Genomic DNA, 23,292 nt, shown 5'->3' on the forward strand with positions numbered 1-23,292 from the left:
AAGAGATATGGTAGTGAACCTCTGGCCCGGACTTGGGGCTTTCAATTCTGAGCATTTTGGATGCTATTGGGCTCGAAAGTGGCGCTATTTTGCCATGTTGTGGAGGGATCGTTTTTCAAGATGGCTACTTTTCCGCTTTGGGGAAAATAGGGGTCGTCTTCTTTGCGTGAAAATATCTCGAAAAGTCAATGGTCAACCCACCATAAATTGAAAAGAAAATGAAAGATGACACATTGATCATCATTTTTCTGTGCAGCTTGAATACCTGTGAGAGTTTTGAGTATTTTTAAAAGAATTTTGAAGTATGGGCATTTAGCACTAGTGTCTATGGGAGTTTATTTGCAGGTATGCACCCTATAGACCGAGGTTTCGAAACGGCTTGCATGCTGCCAATCGAGCGACACATGAGGGCAGCATTCAACAACAACATAAACACGCGACTCGTGTAAATCTGCCGCTACCCGTATTCTTCTGACTCTGGTCTGAGTGGCTGAAAACTTTCTTATTTATTAGTATTACGTCAGTATCAGTACTACAAGTTTGTTTTCATTAAAGGTAACATTAATTTGGTTGTTTTTAATAGCCATTGGTGAAATCTGCATTATTTTATTTAGTGAAATGTACTGCAGAAGTAGCCGTAGACGCACTGCGTTTATAGCGTAACTTGTTATGATGTTTCGTCGTGTGTGTTCGTGAAAAGTTTGAGATGCTTAGTTAAAAAAGGAAAAATGTCCATACTGGGCCACTAATATGACCTGAAAAGAACCAAAAGTTGTAAATCTGATGGAAAAACATTATTAAGGAGTACAAAAATTCTGGATTTTTCCTACAGTAGTTCCGGATTAGCTGGAGTTACCCAGCCCTGAGTTTTATCATTGGGTTGTCTATAAGGGCTGGAGCGAATTTTTCTCGTAACTTGTAGTATTTGCAAAAAAAATTGGAAAATGTTCAATTTTGTCCCCGTTACACACTAATTGCAACTGCAACTCACCCCAAACTTGCCAGGAATAACCATTACACAGGTCCTTGAAGTAAAAAACGATCCACGATGAAGATTCAGCCTACAATTGCAGTGAAAACAGGAGGAATAACCGCTAACCTGACAACCTTTCAGGCATGGCCAGGACTGCTATTGGTTTGTGCACAAAAAAAATTGTGTACAATGAATGGCGGTCGATTAACAGGCACAGAGAGCGATCGCTGTCAACTACTTGTTTTGCCGGCTGCGCTGGCGTTGGCGCGTGACGTCACGCGGAAGCGTAACACCCGATGACTGTTTCATGCACTATTGGTTGCGGTTCCAGTACCAAAGCTGTGATGCGAGTGGTAAACCTTATACTAGTGCATGAAACAGTCATCGGGTGTTACGCTTCCGCGTGACGTCACGCGCCAACGCCAGCGCAGCCGGCAAAAACGAGTAGTTGACAGCGATCGCTCTCTGTGCCTGTTAATCGACCGCCATTCATTGTACACAATTTTTTTTGTGCACAAACCAATAGCAGTCCTGGCCATGCCTGAAAGGTTGTCAGGTTAGCGGTTATTCCTCCTGTTTTCACTGCAATTGTAGGCTGAATCTTCATCGTGGATCGTTTTTTACTTCAAGGACCTGTGTAATGGTTATTCCAGGCAAGTTTGGGGTGAGTTGCAGTTGCAATTAGTGTGTAACGGGGACAAAATTGAACATTTTCCAATTTTTTTTGCAAATACTACAAGTTACGAGAAAAATTCGCTCCAGCCCTTATAGACAACCCAATGATAAAACTCAGGGCTGGGTAACTCCAGCTAGTTCCGGATAGCTTCAAATAAAAACATAACTTTTTTTTGGATTAGTCTCCAAATTGGAGTCCAATATTTTTTTCTGACGAAGTGCATTTTAAAAAGGAAAATGTAAGCTTCTTGATACACGAAGATCTTTTTGATAAAATCTTAGAAGAGAAATTTCTGCCAAATTTTCGACTCGCACTTAGACTTGTTTGAATGGTTTGTAGAAACTCGTGGGAGCTGCTGCAGCGAACTGACGAAAAATGTTCTCCTCGGTACATCACTCGAACCGTGTGATTTTGAATATTTTGTTTATACACTAAAGTCATATAAAATCTTCCATCGAATGTTTACGTGTGTACCTGTTCGTCCCTTATGACCCAACTACACGCGCATTAATGGATTTTGTGTGACGTATTCTGTGTGCTGTGTCAAAATATATTCGGTCTGTGCGTGAGTTCGTGCCGTTACCCAGTGGGCAAAATACGTTGAAATAACGTTGAAACAACGTCAGATTCCGACGTTGAACTAACGTTGAATAATGATTGAATTTGAAAGTTGATCTGACGTTGAAATGATGACGTTGAATCAACGTCAACAGTTCAACGTTGATTTAATGTTGAAAATTTTACGTTGATTCAACGTTGATTAATGATTGAATTTGCAAGGTGATCTGACGTTGTTTTGCTGACGTTTAACCAACGTGGAAAGCACGACGTTGAATCAACGTAGATATTAAAACGTTGATTTAATGTCAGACATTCTACGTTGATTCAACGTTGATTAATGATTGAATTTGCAAGTTGATCTGACGTCATTATGCTGACGTTAAACCAACGTGGAGAGCACGACGTTGAATCAACGTAGATATGTCAACGTTGATTTAATGTCGGAGATTCTACGTTGATTCAGCGTTGATTAATGATTGAATTTGCAAATTGAAGCGACGTGGAAATGTCGATCTCGACATTGAAACAACGTTAAGATCACAACGTTGAGTTAACGTAGACATTTCAACATTGATTTAACGTCGACATCTCTACATTAAAATAGCACTGACATGATGTTCAATCAACGTATAAATAATCAACATTAAATGACATCCTATTCTTAGAAATATCACAGTTAAATAAATGCAATTCTTGAATCAAAATATTTTAAGGTTTGTGTTAAGATTTAAAGCCAGAATGTACTGATAATGGTGGATGTTGGCATTTTTCCAATCGTTCTATGTTAAATAAATTTGCAAGCTGAGGAGTGTTGTTAAATCCATGTCGAAATTGAATAACTTTAAATTTAAATGAAATTCTTTATCAATCACTTTAATTTTTTCCATAAAAAAATGTGTGTATTTATTAATTAACTTCCAACCTTATCAGCTTATACAACACCTTTTAGGTTTCAACAAAGTAGTAATTAATCCATACATAGTAAAATTCAGAATTAGATTGACTTGTTCCAACAGCATTATAGCCTAAACGAGGGTACTACTCTCTAAAAAGATACATGATAATGAATTTGATTCTTTTTTCAAAGAAATGCAGCACTGCCCAGTGCATTTACATCGGAAATATAACACGAATTAACAAGCATACAGGTACAATTTTTAAACGTCTAAATTCACTCTTTTTTTTTCATTTGCATACAATTCATATTAGTTTTCCAAATTTACCTGCAGCACTATTCTATCATATCTATGAATTTTCTTGTGAAATATTGCAAGAGGTTATGCGGCAGACTTGGGCAAGAGCATTAGAAACTATCAAATAGAAAATAATAAAACAAACAGCATCATTCATACAAAATTAATCTAAATGATTCAATTGAACATTTGAACAGGTCAACCAAGAATCAACAGTAATAACTAAATAATGCACAATACATGTACTGTATATAATTATTATAACAGTCCCCCACTTCTCGAACGTGGAAGTTTCAAGATGAAAAGTACAAGATGCGGCAGAGGTTGAATTTCCATCACTTAAAGAGCCTTTACCTGTTACACTTACGGAAAGATACCAGCCACTCCAGAGCAACTTACTGTATTTGAACAATTACTATTAATCAACTGTTCCAATATTGAAATATTTAACACAGTCCAAAGGTACGACTGAATGTGAAGGTGCATGGGCCCTCAGTGTGTCCCTCCATCACCTCTTCTTTCAGGCGCAAACTTGACAGGAGATGAAAAACTCAACAAGCAGCAACATCCATCACCTTGCCCGATTACGAAGTTACTAGACCTCGCTAGAAAAGACAAATAAAAGATAGTGTAATATTTTAGAATTGCAAGCTTCCTCCCCAACCATCTCTTTATTCATTGACACAACCAAATCACCCTCAAAAACGAAAATGTTACAAACACAAACAAAGAGAAATACATACATAAACCATATTAGTTTCAACAAAGCGACAACACGTTTGGTCATCATTTTATGTGCTGACATTGTGTACAAAAAATCAACAGAATGATTCCTTTTATTAAACTTGCACTTATAAAAACTACCACTTGTATTTCCTGACACTTCAGCAATTATCAACCATACAACCAAGTACCCACACAATGAGATTTTAACCAAGATCAATAATTGGTCAAAATAAATTAAATCTGGCGAAGAAAATTAAATTACCTGCGAAACTGAAAAGGTCCGTCTCCTCATCTGCTTTTTTTTCAGTTCCACTCTGCCCATCATTGTTGAACTGTCTTCAATCACTTGGTCATGCACCTGTTGGATGAGAAAAAAAACAACGCTCAGAGACAAAAGCAAAGACCCATCAGGAAAAAAGATAACGGAAGAGTGTAAACAAACACAAGTTATTATACAATGCACTGTGACGAAACTTCTGCCAACACTCAATTAAGATATAGCCACAAATCTGTTTTCATTTTTGCGTTTTGTTAACGTTTTGAATGAACTGGCCATTGTGTCTGTTGTTCGCACAAGTATAAATGGATTTGAATACCACTTTTTTTATGTGCGATGACTGCAATCAGAGCTACATCTCTGCAAGTGTTATTGACTTAAGAATAAAATAATCGGTTTTTGCCATAAAACTTAGCCCTGAATTTTTTTTTTGTCGGCATATACATACCAGCTACGGCACTGCGAGTACTGTCCGAAAGATTTCAAACTGAAGCATCTTCGAAAGTCATACATAACTCCTCCATACTGGTTCGACAATCCATGCTGACTTTGGCTCCTCCTCAATTCCTGTATGAATCATTGCTGAGTGGGGTTTCGTCATCTGTGAGGTCTTGTAAACTCTTCTGGAATTTTGAAAAGGATTTTTTTCTTCAGAAGCTGAAAAAGTGAGATTAACTACCCTACCTGTCCTACCTGCCAAACTTAGACTCTGCATACTCCCCAAAAAATATGCAAACCATGTCTAGTATCTACACAAAACAAAAACAAGTTTATGTAGAAATACCACCTGCCTATGCAATGATTGATTACTTAGGCCAATACATTTACGTAATTACTCACTCCCTGCACCGTGAGTCCATTTTGTTATTGCACCATTCACAGCACAGGCTACAAACAGCGGTATAATTATCCATGCTTGCATTTACCTAAAGTTTTGATACAGAAATTTGTGTTATGCATTCTCACTATTGTCACAGCAACTTTTAGTTTTACACAAAGGATCAAGGAACTACCCAGCAACTTCCTCCGTTTTGTGACTTGTACATGTACAAGAGCACCGGGGTGGTGATAGCAACATGTGAAATCGAAATCGGGAGTGTTTATCCCCCACTTGATAGGCCTATTCCCTATGGAAGATAACCCACCTGGTTTAATAATCAGGGGAAGTAAAACGGTATAATGTACATGACCCACGACCTATCACCGCTGTGTAGCTGTACGAAGAAATCCAGTATGGCAGTAATTGACCTCGAGAAAATATACTGCATTCCATTCTACAATCACTTTTGGACGATCCATTTTTACTTTTTAGCCTGAAAATTACATGAAAACTGAAACTCTACAGTGCAGAAAATCGAATTATATTTTTCCTGGTTATTATTTTTTTTAACCAGGTAGGCTTAAGTACATTTCATCATCATGCATTTCATGTCCATAAGGTCTACCAAGTGAAAAAAAATGCAATTTCTATTTCCTCAGAAACAACTTTTCAATACAAAGGAAATCCAGTAATCGAGCCACATTTATTCATGGTAACAATATCGTCTCGGAAAGTTTAAGTCACACGTCCATTATACTGTACAGTTCAAAACGCCAATGGAGGATTATTTCTCAGGATTTCTCTCACTACTTTCCCATTGAACCCGTTTTAGTACAGCTCAGCAATACACTGTTCCGAGTGCCGGGATGCATGCGGTCGACCTGGTTCCCATACGTACCGGACGCCGGTATCATCAGTGACCATGCATGCCAGTGTCCCCGACCCCAGTGATGTGTCAATATTTGTTTATCGTTTTGGGGAGAAATTGGTTGCAATTAATAAGTAAGTGCTTCGAATAAACGTCAGGTATGTCTAAGCAACATCATAACAATAACTACGAATTTTGATGGCAAAATTCTTACCTGTTATTTGAGTAAAATGATGTCGGCTGCACGCTACACGTCCACACAACTGCAGTATGATGTCGAAATATGTAACGGTCATATGCTTGCGCGCCATATCGTGATTCAAAGAGAGTACATGAAAACTGATTGGCCAGCGTCACAACCTTGGAATGTAGAACAAATTACGCGCCGTGTGATTGGCTAGCGTCACAGCTTTGGCGTGCTGACAAATAATATGTTTTCATAAAAAAGGCCACAAAGTTCAATTAAGTCGGCTATTTTGTTTATATTTCTTGACATAATATTTTGCACTTTGATAAAAATTATACGTTAATTGATACAGCAGGACTGACGTTGAAGTAACCGCGAGGATACTCAATTTCAAAGCAATGCAATATGTTTGATTGCGACGCACTTAATTTCGACATTTTTTCAACTTTGGACTAATTAAAATCCGTATGTTAAACAAAGTTTACCAAACCGACGTTGGTACATTTAGGTCGTTATCACGACGCAATTTTAAGCATTTATCCAACATCAGAATAATGTCAAAATACGTTGGAACAATTACAAAACTGACGATTGATAGACATTGAATTTAACATTGTTAATATCGTGACGCAATTTAAACGCATATTCAACGTCAGATTAATGTTGAAATCTGTACGTTGGAACAACGTTTCCAAACTGACGTTGAATAGACATGGAATTTCGGTTGTCAATATCGTGACGCAATTTAAACTTTTATTCGACGTCAGATTAATGTCGAAATCTGTACGTTGGAACAACGTTACCAAACCGACGTCAGAGAGACGTTAATTTTAGGTTGTTAATATCGCGACGCAATTTTAACATTTATCCAACGTTAGATTAATGTCGAAATATGTACGTTGGAACAACATTACCAAACCGACGTTGAATAGACATTGAGTTTTGGTTAATAATATCGCGACGCAATTTCAACCAACATTTAACGTTGGATTAATGTCGAAATATGGACGTTGAAACAACGTTACAAAACCGACGTTGGCTAGACATTGAATTTAGGTTGATAATATCGCGACGCAATTTCAACCAACATTCAATGTTGGATTAATGTCGAAATATGGACGTTGGAACAACGTTACAAAACCGACGTTGGATAGACATTGAATTTAGGTTGATAATATCGCGACGCAATTTCAACATTTATTCGACGTTGAAACAACGTCAAACTGTAACATAAAATCAACGTCGCAAAAGTGACGTTGAAATAACGTTGTTTTACGGTATTTCGACGTCGTGACGTCATTTCAACCAACATTCAACGTTGAAACAACGTCATGTGCCCACTGGGTACGCTGCAGACAAACGTTTCAAAATCATTTACGTTTTTCTCTTTGTTAAATTTGGTGGAATTCTCTGGAATGAACTATTTTGGAAAAATGAAATAATACTTTATCAGAAAATATGCTTAATTTTGTAAGTTCTGGCTGAAAAAAAATTGATTCGCTCGTGTGATTCTTAAGTAAAATTTGAGGTGGAGATACTAAGTAATGAAAGGTTTGCGGAAACACCATGTGCGAATAATTTCTCAACTAAGAGAATGGTTCTGAAAAGAACCAGAGGTATAAACTCGACGTTCCGACTTAGACTGATGGGTCTCCTATACCCTAGGTCCTCAGCTACCACCTAAGACTGAAGGGTCTCCTATACCCTAGGTCCTCCGTCTACTGACACTGCAACCCTACTGTTTCACTTCAGTGGGCACCAAGCTTGCTCTAGGATCCTGTCTACTTGGCATCCTCACAGGATGCAACTTCACACTTCATTGATTTTGTCTTTTGCTACTTAAGTATTCACTTTCTTAGAGTTTAGGCACTCTCCTGAAGACGGTCAGAACATACTGACCGGAATGTCGAGTGATACCTCTGGTTCTTTTCAGAACCATTCTCTTAGTTGAGAAATTATTCGCACATGGTGTTTCCGCAAACCTTTCATTATTCGTGTGATTCTTTTTTAGCGCAAAGGTTTTTTAGATCCATTCGGAACAGATTGAACCGATCCGGAACTAGGAAAAGTGACATTAGTACTTTTGACGTCGTAAAGCCAAAATAAAAACAACCTACATTTGGAAAATTATTATGTATCTCCATCACTCAAGGTAAACTATTGAACCAATATCACTTGAATTTGTGGAGTAATTGAGCTGAAAGCAGCCTAAATGATGTTTGCTATCCGAAACTAGGAAAACGACTGTAATACGTGTTCTGTCATGGCCCATAGACTTTGTGCAGGAGCTCTGAGTGGTGGCCCAGTATGGATTTTTTTCCGACCACCCCAATTAGTTGGCGACATTGAGAACATATGTAGGGGTAATCCTTATCTTTAGGAAACCTCTATTTTTACGAGTTCTCTTCAAAACTGACTTTTGTACTCCTAGAACTATGATGCTCCGCGTGAGCTGAGCCTCATAGATACAGAACCCGCAAAATTGTTTGCAGCACAAAAGACTAATTAAGTTCAAAAATGTCCATCAAAACACAACATTGGCTGATTGTTTTGTTGTTCAAATGTGGATAACTGTTGTATTGCTAGAAAAAAAGCAATTCAGAAATGAGTATACAGTGTTTATACTTCGGCAAAGGGCAAAACCTAATATTGATTTACATCACCCCAACGCAAAATTCCATCTTATGAATAGTTAGATGCGGTACCCGCTGCTATGTACAATGTACATCAGATTCGAACCAGCCAACCAATCCCGCAAGCTCTGTGTTTTTTTTGTGGTAAGACGTTTGTACTAGAAAGCAGGAGGTCGTGGGTTCAAGTCCAACCCGAGTGATTTTTTCTAACTTTCACTTGGGAGGTAACACACCGAGTATACAGTGTTTATACGTAAGTGAAGGGCAAAACCAAATATTAATTTAGAAAAGAAATCTAATTTTTGGGATGAAACTCGAAAAAAAGCACAGGGAACACAACTTTCAATCCTCCCCCCACCCAACACAAACATTCCATCTTACAAATATTCATCTCCTTTCCTGTTACATTCAGTGCTTGCGATGGATTAACTGATGGAAATCCAATCGTTTGTTTCATCCCTCAGCTGCCAAGAAGATAAGGAGGAGGCATTGAAAGTACTCAACGGACACAAATGGAAAGGACAAGTGCTCAAAGCCAAGGTATTCACTATTAGTCAATTGTGGCTTCATTATTGACACAAGTTTCTGTTGGCACTTGTCACTGGATTTAAATGAATAAGAACTGCCTCAGCATTGGCTATTATATAACAGCCAAGTAAATCCGTGTCATTTGATTGGAGGATTGTAGGTCACGCGGCATTCATTAATCAAACCATTGCATTTTTTGTTCCATTCACTGTGCATTTTCGTCCCATCCCTTTTGATCTATTGCACGCCGCCCGCACGCTAAGTTTCTGTCGGCACTTGTCATTGGATTAAAATGAACAAGAACTGCCTCCGCATTGGCTACCAGTGCAAGGGGTCTAGTGGCTAATATTGCTGTGGTTACAGGTTCATATTCCCGCAATAACTCTTTTCCGTAGCTCGCCAAGTCAGTTGAGGACCCGGACACTAAGAGCCTCGCTCTGAAGAGAAGCCAAGAGGAATCTGATGAAAACACCCAAGAAGCTAAGAGGAGATAGAATGCAGGGTTGGGCTGGATTCAAACCACCAACATAGAAATGTACTGCAGTTCTAAACTCGGATATTGTGGATACAATTGGTGCCATTTGTTTGGATTAAGTATTTTGTATTGGCCTCAAATTTACCCAAACCAGCATCCTGAAATTGTGTCTGCAATATCTCAAAAATGGCTAATAGCAGTTGCACCATTTACTATTACTCAAACTTGGTTAAGACTCTGAAATACTGAGCGCAATTTGTTCATCCTTTTCCAATCTGCAGGTTAAACAACACAGTGACTCCACTACGGAACCAGCTGTATGAGGACCAGCTATCCACCAAACAGACCAACACCAGGGAGTGTCTTGTCTTGATGCATGGCCAGTGTATGGAAGGACGGCAACCGGCATGTCGGGTGTGTTCAGGGTCTGTGACTGGTTCCTATTCGGTAAGAAGTTTTGATGTTTAGGTCTGTTCCCATTGTCTTTTAGCATTGGATCGTTTATGTAGGGGAGTTGTCAGTGTTAATGTCTAGTTCTGCTCTTCACCAATGTAAATTTGAAAGCACTGTATAGGTCTACTAAGTGTTTTCTGGAGATAACTAGAAAAAAAAATCCCCAGCTTTCGTGGGTGGGATTTGCACATGTTTTTACCACTTGATAACCAAGCATATCGAAGTTTGTTGGATAAATATCCCTGACATTGAAGATGATGTGTATATCCTTTGGATTTGATGATTTCTGTCATTGGTGGGATGTGAACCCGAAGCCCCTGCTTATAGAAACTCAGATTGGGACCAACTGTCCCTTGACCTACTGGCAAACTGGGTCTCATGGCATAAACACCAGGGGGTGGGGGGTTCATCCCCACCCCTCCCATGTTTTGACCAGGGTGCCAGGAGATGGGCAATGGCATCATCATGTGTTAAGGAAAAATGCTGCTCGTTGAATCCTGTCAACATGACTTTACAAACAAAAATTGAGAGAAGCAAAGAGTAACCTTAGGCACTCTTAAAAGTAAGTCAAATTTGAAATCGAAGCATTTCCTCTCTTGTTTTTTTTTTTTTGAGCTGAAATCTCTCAGGGATTGATAGCTGGCCTCTTCCCACCTTGTGTGAATATTTGACTTAATTTCGTGAAGTTGGATTTTCACGCCAAGAATTAGTATTTTTGATGACCGCGGATATGGCAAACTTTTTAAGATTTGGGCTATTTCGGCTCAAACCTGAAATGTTTATTTTCTGCCTGCATCCTGACTTAAGTGAGCTGAAATCTCTCAAAAATTTATATCTGGCCTCTTCCCACGTTGTGTGAACATTTGACTTAATTTCGTTAAGTTGGATTTTCAGGCCAAAAAAGAGTATTTTTGATGACCGCAGATATGGAAAACTTTTCAAGATTTGTTCTATTTTGGACAAAAACTGAAATGTTTATTTTCTTCCTTGATCCTCACTTAGCTGAGCTGAAATCCCTCAAGAATTTATATATGGCCTCTTCCCACTTTGTGTGAACATTTAACTTAATTTCGTGAAGTAGGATTTTCAGGCCAAAAATGAGTATTTTCATGACCGCGGATATGGCAAACTTTTCAAGATCAGGGCTATTTCGGCTCAAAACTGAAATGTTTATTTTCTTCCTGGATCCTGACTTTGCTGAGCTGAAATCTCTCAGGGATTCATATCTGGCCTCTTCCCATCTTGTGTGAACATTTGACTTAATTTTGTTAAATTGGATTTTCAGGCCAAAAATGAGTATTGTTGATGACCGTGGATATGGAAAACTTTTCAATTTTTGGGCTAATTCGGCTGAAAACTGAAAGGTTTATTTTCTCCCTCGATCCTGACTTTGGTGAGCTAAAATCTCTAAGGGATTCATATCTGTCCTTTTCCCACCTTGTGTAAATATTTGACTTAATTTCGTGATGTAGGAATTTCAGGCCAAAAATGAGTATTTTTGATGACCGCGGATATGGAAAACTTTTCAAGATTTGGGCTATTTCGGCCGAAAACTGAAATGTTTATTTTCTTCCTGGATCCTGACTTTGGTGAGCCGAAATCTCTCAGGGATTCATATCAGTCCCCTCCCACCTTGTGTGAACATTTGACTTAGTTTCGTGATGTTGGATTTTCATGCCAAAAATAAGTTTTTTGATAACCGCGGATATGGAAAACTGTTCAAGATTTGGGCTATTTGGGCCAAAACTGAAATGTTTATTTTCTTCCTGGATCCTGATTTTGGTGAGCCGAAATCTCTCAGGGATTCATATATGTCCTCTTCCCACCTTGTGTGAACATTTGACTTAATTTTGTGAAGTTGGATTATTAGGCCAAAAATGAGTATTTTTGATGACCGCGGATATGGAAAGCTTTTCAATTTTTGGGCTATTTCGGCCTAAAACTGAATTGTTTTTTTTCTTCCTGGATCCTGACTTTGGTGAGCTGAAATCTCTCAAAGATTCATATCTGTCCTCTTCCCACCTTGTGTGAACATTTGACTTAATTTCATGATGTTGGATTTTCATGCCAAAAATGAGTATTTTTGATGACCGCGGATATGGAAAACTTTCAATTTTTGGGCTATTTCAGCCTAAAACTGAAATGTTTATTTTCTCCCTGGATCCTGACTTTGGTGAGCTGAAATCTCTCAGGGATTTATATCAGTCCTCTTCCCACCTTGTGTGTGAACATTTGACTTAATTTTGTGATGATGGATTTTCATGCCAAATATGAGTTTTTTTTGATGACCGCGGATATGGAAAACTTTTCAAGTTTTGGTTTATTTCGGCCTATAACTGAAATGTTTATTTTCTTCCCATATGGAAAAGTTTCATGGCTAAAGTCTCAAAAAATCAGTTGTGTGTCTATGTGACCATTAGGACACGCCACGCGTGTACTGAATGGGTCAATGCCCAATCATGCATTATGCATAACTCCTATGTTAGCAAGTATGCATGTGTCCAGTACCGAAGAGTCCATTGTGACAAATGGGTAAACCGCAACGCGTAACTCCAATAAACAACAGGTGTTTACACAGGCCTACACATTGGAAACATCATCTTTCTCTATGGCAAAATACGGGACATAGTGAAAAACACAACAATGAAAATAAAGCAACTTGAAAGAAGATACCACATGAATTTTAGCAATACGAAAATCCCAAATAAGTTACGGACACTGCTGGGCTTGCAATCATGCACTTGAATTGACCACGCCGCTGCGTGCGTGCCGAATGGTATTCCCTATATAGTAATGGTACGGACCACCTTCACTGCACTTAACTTCTTCGACGAATTCCTTCAATTTCCTGTGGAAAAACCGTATAAGTTCATGTAGGATGAACACTGCATGTGGCAAAAACATAGTAAGTGCCAATTTCATTTCATATATTTCATATTTTTTCCGTTCAGAGAGCATAAAATACAGCTAATCCAGTCACATCCACCGCGCGGCTAGCTAGAAGCTAGTCAGTGGACATGAAGTCACGCGAATGTTATGCTAATCCCAGCGCTAGGTCACGACGAATACCATTGGATAGCAGAACGATGGGCTTCAAGTTTTCTTTCATTCCGACGACATTTCTCAGCCAATCAAAACGAGTTTTACATATGATATTGGGAGGTAACTAACGCAGAGAATGCCGGAAAACCCGCTGTCATTGCGTAATGCATTGCCGAGTTACAGCTTCGCAAAGTCGCCCCATCTGATGCGTGAGGGTAAAACTGCGTGTGATTACACTGAAAAAGGCCGCTCTGGTCCCTCGTAAAAGCGTTTTTAGAAAGCTGGTCCGACGACATTGAATGCTCTATTCGAATGAAATTTTGGAATTTCGTAGGAAAATATATAGAGATTGGAATGCCGGGCGACCCCGGTTTATAAGTTTTTTCATTTGGCGACTAAAATCATTTTTTCACCGGTGGACCGGATTCGGAGCGACTGCGGCTAACCCGTTTTTTGTGTAACACGGAAACACGTCCATATCGGTGTAGCAAAAGAGACTACTTTTCCATATGGGATCCTGACTGTGGTGAGCTGAAATCTCTCAGGGATTCATATCTGTCCTTTTCCCACCTTGTGTGAACATTTCACCTAATTTCGTGATGTTGGATTTTCTGGCCAAAAATGAGTATTTTTGATGACCGCGGATATGGAAAACTTTTCAATTTTTGGGCTATTTCGGCCGAAAACCGAAATGTTTATTTTCTCCCAGGATCCTGACTTTGGTGAGCAAAAATCTCTCAGGGATTCATATCTGTCCTCTTCCCACCTTGTGTAAACATTTGACTTAATTTCGTGATGTTGGAATTTCCTGCCAAAAATGAGTATTTTTGATGACTGCGGATATGAAAAACTTTTCAAGATTTCGGCTATTTCGGCCGAAAACTGAATTGTTTAATTTGTTCCTGGATCCTGACTTTGGTGAGCTGAAATCTCTCAGGGATTCATATTTGGCTTCTTCCCACCTTGTGCGAACATTTGACCTAATTTCGTGATGTTGGATTTTCAGGCCAAAAATGAGTATTTTTGATGACCGCGGATATGGAAAACTTTTCAAGATTTGGGCTGTTTCGCCCGAAAACTGAAATGATTTTTTTTCCCCTGCATCCTGACTTAGGTGAGCTGAAATCTCTCAGGGATTCATATCTGGCCTCTTCCCGCCTTGTGTGAACTTTTGACTTTATTTGCTGATGTTGGATTTTCATGCCAAAAGTGAGTATTTTTGATGACCGCGGATATGGAAAACTTTTCAAGATTTGGGCTTTTTCGGCCGAAAACTGAATTGTTTATTTTCTTCCTGGATTCTGACTTTGGTGAGCTGAAATCTCTCATGGACTCATATATGTCCTCTTCCGACCTTGTGTGAACATTTGACTTAATTTCGTGATGTTGGATTTTCATGCCAAAAATGAGTATTTTTGATGACCGCGGATATGGAAAACTTTCAATTTTGGATTATTTCGGCCTAAAACTGAAATGTTTATTTTCTTCCTGGATCCTGACTTTGGTGAGCTGAAATCTTTCAGGGATTCATACCTGTCCTCTTCTTACCTTGTGTGAACATTTGACCTAATTTCGTGATGTTGGATTTTCAGGCCAAAAATGAGTATTTCTGATGACCGCTGATATGGAAAACTTTTCAAGATTTGGGGTATTTCAGCCAAAAATTTCAATGTTTATTTTCTTCCTGGATCCTGACTTTGGTGAGCTGAAATCTCTCAGGGATTCATATATGTCCTCTTCCCACCTTGTGTGAACATTTGACCCAATTTCGTGATGTTGGAATTTCAGGCCAAAAATGAGTATTTTTGATGACCGCGGATATCGATAACATTTCAAGATTTGGGCTATTTCGGCCCAAAACTGAAATGTTTATATTTTCTTTCTGGATCCTGACTTTCGTGAGCTGAAATCTCTCAGGGATTCATATCAGTCCTCTTCCTACCTTGTGTGTTAAGGGCCTGTCACATTATATGCGATCTCATAGGAGACCTTATGGCGACCAAAAGTATTTCATAAATTTAACAATCGCAGCGAGTACGCAAGAAAATGACAACTTTCTGTATCAAAGAAGCTCAAGCTACGCTCATACTGTGCTCTCCCCACGCTTACGATGCGCTCAACTCGCTCTCTATGAGCCCCTGTCAAGTTCAATTACTCGATCTAGTCGCTGCCGCTGCGCTGTCACTGCGCTCACACTACGCTCTGCTCGCTGTTGATACGGCCTAGTAGCTCACGTCGCGCTCTCTATTCGTCCAAAATACACTCATGTGACGTCACTTGCGCTGTATAAATACCACGACAAAACGGTCAATACACAGTCCAGTTTAAAAATTATTCTACAAGTTCATCGCAGTCGAGTTACTTTCTCATGGAGACTACATCGACTGTCTTGTGCCTAGGCTGCCTCAATGCCCCTTCAATGTTGCACGATTCACGCTCTCACAGCACCCGAGTTGCGTCATTTGCGGCGCCCTGGCCAGAGCGCAGAGGTGTTGCGATTGTTTTGAGCATGTTCAAAGACCTTGGTGCTCATCAGAGACCATTAAGACCCACCGGCCCCCATCTGGCGACCTATGTAGTTGTCGCTGCGATCTTGTAGTTGTTTTTGCGCCCTAGCTAAGGAAGCAGTAAGAGCGCAGTGAGAATCTCTCAGCTGCTATGATCACTACAAAATAACTAGAAACAGCAACAAACATGTATTTGAATCCCAGGACATACTGTTATTTTGTTTTACCTTTTTGGATTTCCTCAAAAACAAAAACTGTGAACGAACTATTGACCGTTTTATCGTTTTACAGTTTTGTAAAAAGGTCAAACGGTATTAAGTCACACACAAAAAATAGAGCGTTGTTTTACAAAATCATGACAATGACAAAACGGTCAATAGTCTTGCCGACCATTTTTTTGATTTAGGTTCGGCAATTAAGCAATGCACCTAGGAATGTTAATGCATCCTTGGGATTGAGTCATTGCCTGGGCCCTCCTTACATTTTCGTTCTCAGGACAGAATTTGCGAATTACCTATTGAAGAGCCGCGTCGACTTAAACTCCAATTTCCTTCAAAATATCTGCAACTTCGTCAAACGTCTTACCATCCTGTATCCATTGTGAAAAGTAATGCCCTCCCTTGCAGTTTTCCAGCGCCATTTTTTGCTTGCAACTCTTTAAGCCCCACCAACTGAATCGCATGAGAAGGGGGTCAGGGTCCGCGCCAGGAATCACACCACGCATTAATTATGCCGAGCCAACACTCGTGTAAAGCAGGGTCCCCCTCCACCCCCTTGCCCACCGCCACAAAATGCACCACGGACTGTTAACTATGACACTAAAATTAAAAAAACAGTGTGTATTCAATACTGATCATTTTCCTGTTTTTCTAAGTTATTTGTGTAAAACTGGAAAACAAAAATAATCGATCGTGATGCTATAATGAATTTTACTAAACTTATAAAACGGAGAAACCGTAAACTGTAAAACGACAAAACGGTCAATGGTTCGTTTACTGTTTTTGTTTTGGACGAAATCCAAAACCGTAAAACGAAATAACGGTATGTCCCGGGATTTATTTGACACTCTGGAATGCTTTGTACACTTCAGATAACACAATACAAATATATATTGAGTCATAAGGAAGAGCAAGTCAGCCACAGCCAGATTGGATAAGTAGATGTTGATGATTGTACGCATGGACTTCACTCGAATGACTGTGAAGAGAAAGACCAAGTTTAAGAGGAGGCCGATTGGTGCAATGATTTCAGTACTTAACCATAGTATTTGTTAATTTCTTTTGTGAGTCTTGATGAAGTTCTCAAGGTGCTTTTAACTTCATCGTTCTCCATATCCAACATTTTATTCAGATGTAGCAAAGAGTGTTCTGTCCTATTTCAAGATCACTCCAGTTTTATACTAACAGCGAATATAAGACCTGGAGCAATGTGTAGTTGAAACAAAAAGCTTCTGCATTTTTTCCCCTTAAGTGTTTTTTTATCTCTAAGATTTGTAAGGATTAGTTCTTTGTTCCTTGTTTAGAATGCATACTAAACCAAGAAGACAGAGTTTCACAGTTGACTTTGGCATAGATGTGCTTCAGAATAACTTTTTGTTTTCTCTTCAAGACTGTTTTACATGTACATTGTGTAATCCGTCACTAAGGTTTTGCTCAAATCTAGCTTACTTGAAAAAAAGTGATTTCTGCACTTTTTACAGAGTTTTACAGCTCATAAAAGATCACAGACATAACGTAAAGCTTGAATTATCTGTAACTGAATAAAATTAGATGCAGATCAAAAAATGACACAAAATCTTTCAGGTCGTTCACTACATTTTGCTTACAACATATTTATTTATATCTCACATATAGAAACTTGACACAAGCTTTAGATTTGGTGTTTGGATAATCAAGAAAGACATTTAAAATACAGATACAAATAGTCACTGCATCGACAAAGATTTGAAACCATGGAATTCCTACACTCTCTTGCTTGAAATTGAAAGTGTAATTAGACTTCCGCTATCAAATGTTATACTAAGAAATTACCCATGAACTTTCCTTTTTGTTCTTGGCCCAAACTGATGACCAGCTTTGCCAACAGATTGGCTCCCGTCCGTACATTATTGATACTGATTGGGGGGGGGGGACCAGCCTATCCAGCAAGAACAGAAATTATGTTTGGCAACCAATAATTTGGAATTGTAAAGTAATAATTCAATAACTGAACGTGAGCTTTTTGGTGTTTGGTGTTTCATTCAAAAGTGAATAACTTTTGTATTGCTTGAAAAATAGCAGTTTGGTAAAGAAATCTGTTTTTCGGGATGAAACTCGAAAATAGCACGGAACTTTAAGTAAATTTAGTACTTCATTTGGCATTTGTTGAGTAAAACTGTTATGTGGACAGTTTTCCTTGTTTTTTCCCCTAGAGAAGGTACATCATTAAAGGTTGCATGTCTGTGTAGAGTGTGTGTGCGATTCACAGTTTCAGATGGTTCTTATTTTATCTGATAAACTGTCTAAGTTGAACACATTACCCTCATTGTTTCAAGTTTAATCTTTAATTTGCTCATGCACTACCAGAACTATGAACTGTAGTTAGGAGAATGGTTGTATGTAGAAAGATGACAAGTTCCACACACAATCCATTACCCTTTGGAGATACGGTGGACACAATACGAGGGCGCTATTTGGTTTGGGTGAGTCTTTTGCATAAGTTACCCCAATATACCCAAATCAAATAACACCCTTGTATTGTGTCTGCCATATCGCAAAAGGCTTAGAGCAGTTGAGCTATTCACTTTTTCCAAAAGTTTTAAGACTCTGAAATACTGAATGTGCTTTTCACATCTTTTCCCAATCTACAGGTTAAACAACATGGTGACTACACTGTGGAACCAGCCATATGAGGACCAGCTATCCACCAAACAGACCAACACCAGGGAGTTTCTGAGGAATTTATCCAAGATGCTGCAACGGAACATTGGGGAGATGTCTCCCTGTCTGAAGCAACAAAGGTGAGCTACCCGCCAAAGACACGGGATGGTTGTGGGCCAGAATGGAAATGTGATCTTCCTTGACAAAAAAATGTTTCCAGACACAGTTTTCTGGCAAGTGGACTTACATGTACAGCTGCCCTGAAATTTCATTAAAAGTCCAGAAAATGATGCCTCATTTTTCTTGAGAATCAGTTAAAACTCAGCAAAGTTTTAGCCAATTTCTGAAATAAACTTCCTTTCCACACACAAAAGTTCCAAAGATTAAAGGGGGGGGGGAGTTGGTTAAAAAAAATGTTTAAAAACAAAAAACAAAAAAATGAACACAAAACGAAAACTTCACAATTCATAAGCTGCTCGAATGAGACTCGCACCAACAATCTCCTGCTTCCTAGTGCAGATGTCTCAACTGCTTGACCATCAGGCTTGCTGGTGTTGGCTGGCTGGTCCCAATCTGATATACATGTAGCAGGTGCCACAATCAATGAGTTTAATTAATTGTTTACGTAGGGGAGTTGTGAATGTGAATACCTGGTTTTGACCTTCACCAATGTAAATTTGAATGCACTGTATATTCAGTGCTGTCTGAGAGCTTACGAGCAAAGATTCTGCAAGCTTGCTTGGGTGGGATATGAACCCATGACCTCCTGCTTACTAGTGCAGACATCTTAACAACTCGACAGCAGAGCTTACCAAGATTGGTCAGGCAGTTTGAATCTTGTGCATATAATAGCTGTGGTTACCACAAGAAGAAATTCACAAGCCTGTTGGAGTGGGATTCGAACCCACAACCTCGTGTTTAATAGTGCACTCTTCATTTCATTGGCAGGAAGAGCCACAGTGGGATGGCATTCAACCTGGATTTCTTGTTAGATAAACTATACAGCATGTGAATCTTTTGTGGGGTAAATATTCCTGACATTGGAGATGTCTGATTTGTTCCTTTCATTTTCATTGTTTGTTTGCACACTCACAGCCAGTATTAGAGAGTTATCACAACAAGTGTGAGTTTACCATCGGCAAGAGTGTCGATGGCATCGGTGAGTGAAACTGGCATTTATTTTTAGTTATCCAACCTCTTCATTTTTTTGTGTGTATCCGCTTCGTTCACAAGCACCCCCTCGCCTGGATATAAAGTGTGCACACATGTACTTAATGCACCTGTTATGAAAGCTGAACAGAAAGTTCCAGGATTTTTTTCTCAGTTATTCCCCTAATTTTTTTGTCAGGTCTTCATGAAACTTGGCCCTGGATAAATTGTGCAATAGTTTCAGTATCATGTCTTCTTATTTTCATTGACAGAAAACACTGTTGGTTTCCGGCTTGGCGCTTACAAAAGTAAGTATTTCCTCTGAAGTTTCCTTATTGCAAAAGATGTAGATCAGCTTATATGTTTGATTGGATCGGCTGTCGCGGGGGCGTGGCCTATCAGTAGCTAATGCTGATCAATTCCAACCAATCAGAATGCAACACACAGAAAGATTGACAGGTGTACATATAGTGCATTGTCTATTATGTCTGTCAGGAATTAATTATTGAAAAGAAAGAAACAAGCCACAAAAGACTTAAACCCTTGTCATCCCCTTTGCTGACCAATATGTTGGCTTACTTTTGTGGCATGAATATTGCGGGTCTATGTTTGTACTTTCAACATTGACCAGCAAGCTCTTTTACTCAGTAGGGATTTTTCAACAATTACATTTGTACAAGCAAGAATTAGGTTTTAAATACAAAATTCAGGAAAATCACAGTTTGTTTAAATGTTGCTAGTGTACAGTTTTATTATTGTATCACTGATCTTGCTTTTACACGCAAATTTGTTTGTCTTATAAAAAGTATGTGACTTTTGGAACATGGTTTGCCCTGCAATTTGTTTTTTCAAACATTACTAGGTATCAGAAAGACGTAAGAGCTCAAACATCGATTTGTTGATAGTACATTTCTGTATTATTTGTGTTAGAGTTTGAAATTACACAAGGAAATCACAGCTTTAATGAACATATAAAAAGCAGCAATTCCTCGGATACTGTGCAAATTAAGATACATCTTGTATGATGCTAACTTTACAACGACATTCATATTTTACAGCATTGATTTTTCAATTACCCAAATTTGAAGTACCCTTGAGTCCATCTATAAGAAATATTAGAATATTGCTTTGCATTTAAACATCATACAGACGTGGCGCTCATCATGTAATACAACAGACTAGTGGTGCTACACAGATTATGTACAATTATAGAGCATGCAAGTCTCGCCAGTTCACATTCACTTTTCATGTGAAAATCTTGGTACAAAACACTGACTAGTCTAGCCACAGACTCCCGTGTTTGAATTCACCCAATGAAAGGAAGTGGAGGTCCACATTTCTTCAATTTACTATAGTAAGCAACTTTTTTATTTTTTGAATGTGTTGTAAATTGGAATGATTTTTTTCTTGTTCAGAACCCATTTTTTGCCCCTGACTGGATAAACCTTGTAAAATCACCTAGGTTTTTGAGGTCAACTTGCACGCTCTATTGACAGAAGTGGGGAACACATTGCTGACTTTAACTATCAACTACATTTTTTCCAGCTAGTAGCTGTGATGACACCTTTAATACACCAGACTTAAATCCCATACTGTACATTTAAAGCCTACAATGGTCTCGTATATATTATATATCTGTGCTCTGCAGCAAAAAAGTCTATACCCTGGATTTCTCCTTGCTAAAGGATGTTTCAAGATACTTCGAATAAAAAAACTGCACTTTATTTGGTCTTCAAACACAAGATAACCATTCCACCAGCACCTCTGACGTACCAGTGACTGGCGCTGCCATAACGGATCCTTATCACTATCTGACGCAACAGCACTTCACCTCAGAGATCTTCAAGATTGAGATCCAAAACCTCCCAAGACATTTTGGATTTGTGGTGAGTTTGCTCCCTAAATATTGAACCCCCAATAACAATAACCATACAGTTTGTGACTTTTTAGGAGTATGTATGTATTGTGCTCCATGCTTGGGATTTGTCAAGGTTTGTTAATAACAGAATCAAAAGGCTGTAAAATGAATTTCACTAAAACATGAAATATCCTAGCCCTGTGTTTGTATGAAAGTAATGACCACATTTTGTGCACACTTTTTTGCAATGCCCGTGCACATGTTCACAATTGTTTCTAATGTTGCTGTGATGTCGATGTAGGTAATTTACACTTCACAGCTTTGGGATTTTCTGTATAATTTATGAACCTAAAATTGATTGCATTGTACATGTGTAAAGGTTTGTACATGTATTTAAGTATCTCATTGGCTGCATGCTATGTGCTAATGAACGCAGCAGTCACATCAAACTTGATCAAAACTCTTTTGTTATATTTTGTCCCCTCAAACAGCAGTGACACTGAAGTTCCAGCTCATTACATCGCTGTATTGCTCGTGAATACGGAATATTTTAAAGCCTGAAACATCCAAAGACTTGGAATAGAGTTCCTAAAATAAAAACCTATTTACAGTGGGAAAAATTCAGGGTTATCCATATGTTAGTACCATTACTTGTATATTTTCACACTGAAAAAAAGTAACAAACTTGCTCATTTAAAGGAAGGGTAGATCATTTGTCATTTGTGCATTTCTTTTCATTTGAAGCAACAAAAGTGCTCAAAATATAAAAACGGGTGCTTAACAACTAACACGATGAAGTCTTGGCTCTGAGAATGCAGTATCTTCCGAGAAAACTATATTCTAGGATCTCAGGTTCCATTCAAAAGTTGCTGAGTCATGTTTTATATTGCGTCCGAATTCAGCCCCAGGGACACATTCTCATTCAGTCAATTGCAGCTACGTGATGTCATGCACTGAACTGACATATAATAGCAACCTAGTGTGCCTGTGCGTTGTGTCAACGCTTGCGCGCACATATTCATGGATTCACCGAATTTACAAACCAACTACATGAACTAACTTGATGCATCATTGGAAATGGCTTTCTTTCATTATTTCCTTCAAAATGACAGCATGCCAGAAAGAATGATTTCACAGGGAGTTTAGTGCCATTAAAACCAAAAGCCTTTTTACAATAATTTTGTCAGTTACTTTTTGGATAGCTGCAAATGATCTACTCTACCTTTAAACACGAACAAAAGTTTGATTCAAATAATTAAACTATTTAGGATTTGTTAATTTCTGAACCTTTTACATACATACATTGCATGAATACCAGCTGTTCCCTTTACTGATAGTTGGTTGCAATCTGCTCTGGGCGGGCCTGCACATTACTGATGTCATGGTGCGTACATGTATTGGCAATTCGCTGAAGTAAAACACATTTCAACTCCAGCATATTGTGTTGTTAATGTTTCTCGATGTCAAATCTACTTCATTGGCATTCCAATGAAGAAGATGTATGAAAC

General features: G+C 38.7%; 2 long non-coding RNA genes across 2 annotated transcripts; one reads left to right on the top strand and one right to left on the bottom strand.

Annotated features, from left to right (window-relative positions):
• The first annotated feature begins 392 nt into the window (after positions 1-392).
• Positions 393-20,236, top strand: LOC119743160. The gene is made up of 5 exons (XR_005272979.1): positions 393-555; positions 9,379-9,454; positions 10,199-10,364; positions 18,768-19,936; positions 20,199-20,236. It is a non-coding gene; the product is annotated as an uncharacterized LOC119743160 (long non-coding RNA).
• LOC119743159 lies at positions 3,811-6,602 on the bottom strand. Its single transcript, XR_005272978.1, has 4 exons — positions 6,309-6,602; positions 4,855-5,029; positions 4,392-4,487; positions 3,811-4,008 (listed from the first exon to the last, which is right to left on the bottom strand). It is a non-coding gene; the product is annotated as an uncharacterized LOC119743159 (long non-coding RNA).
• Positions 20,237-23,292: the final 3,056 nt, after the last annotated feature.

Source organism: Patiria miniata, unplaced genomic scaffold (genome assembly GCF_015706575.1).
Source record: "Patiria miniata isolate m_02_andy unplaced genomic scaffold, ASM1570657v1 HiC_scaffold_6, whole genome shotgun sequence".
Classification (NCBI taxonomy): Eukaryota; Metazoa; Echinodermata; class Asteroidea; order Valvatida; family Asterinidae; genus Patiria; species Patiria miniata.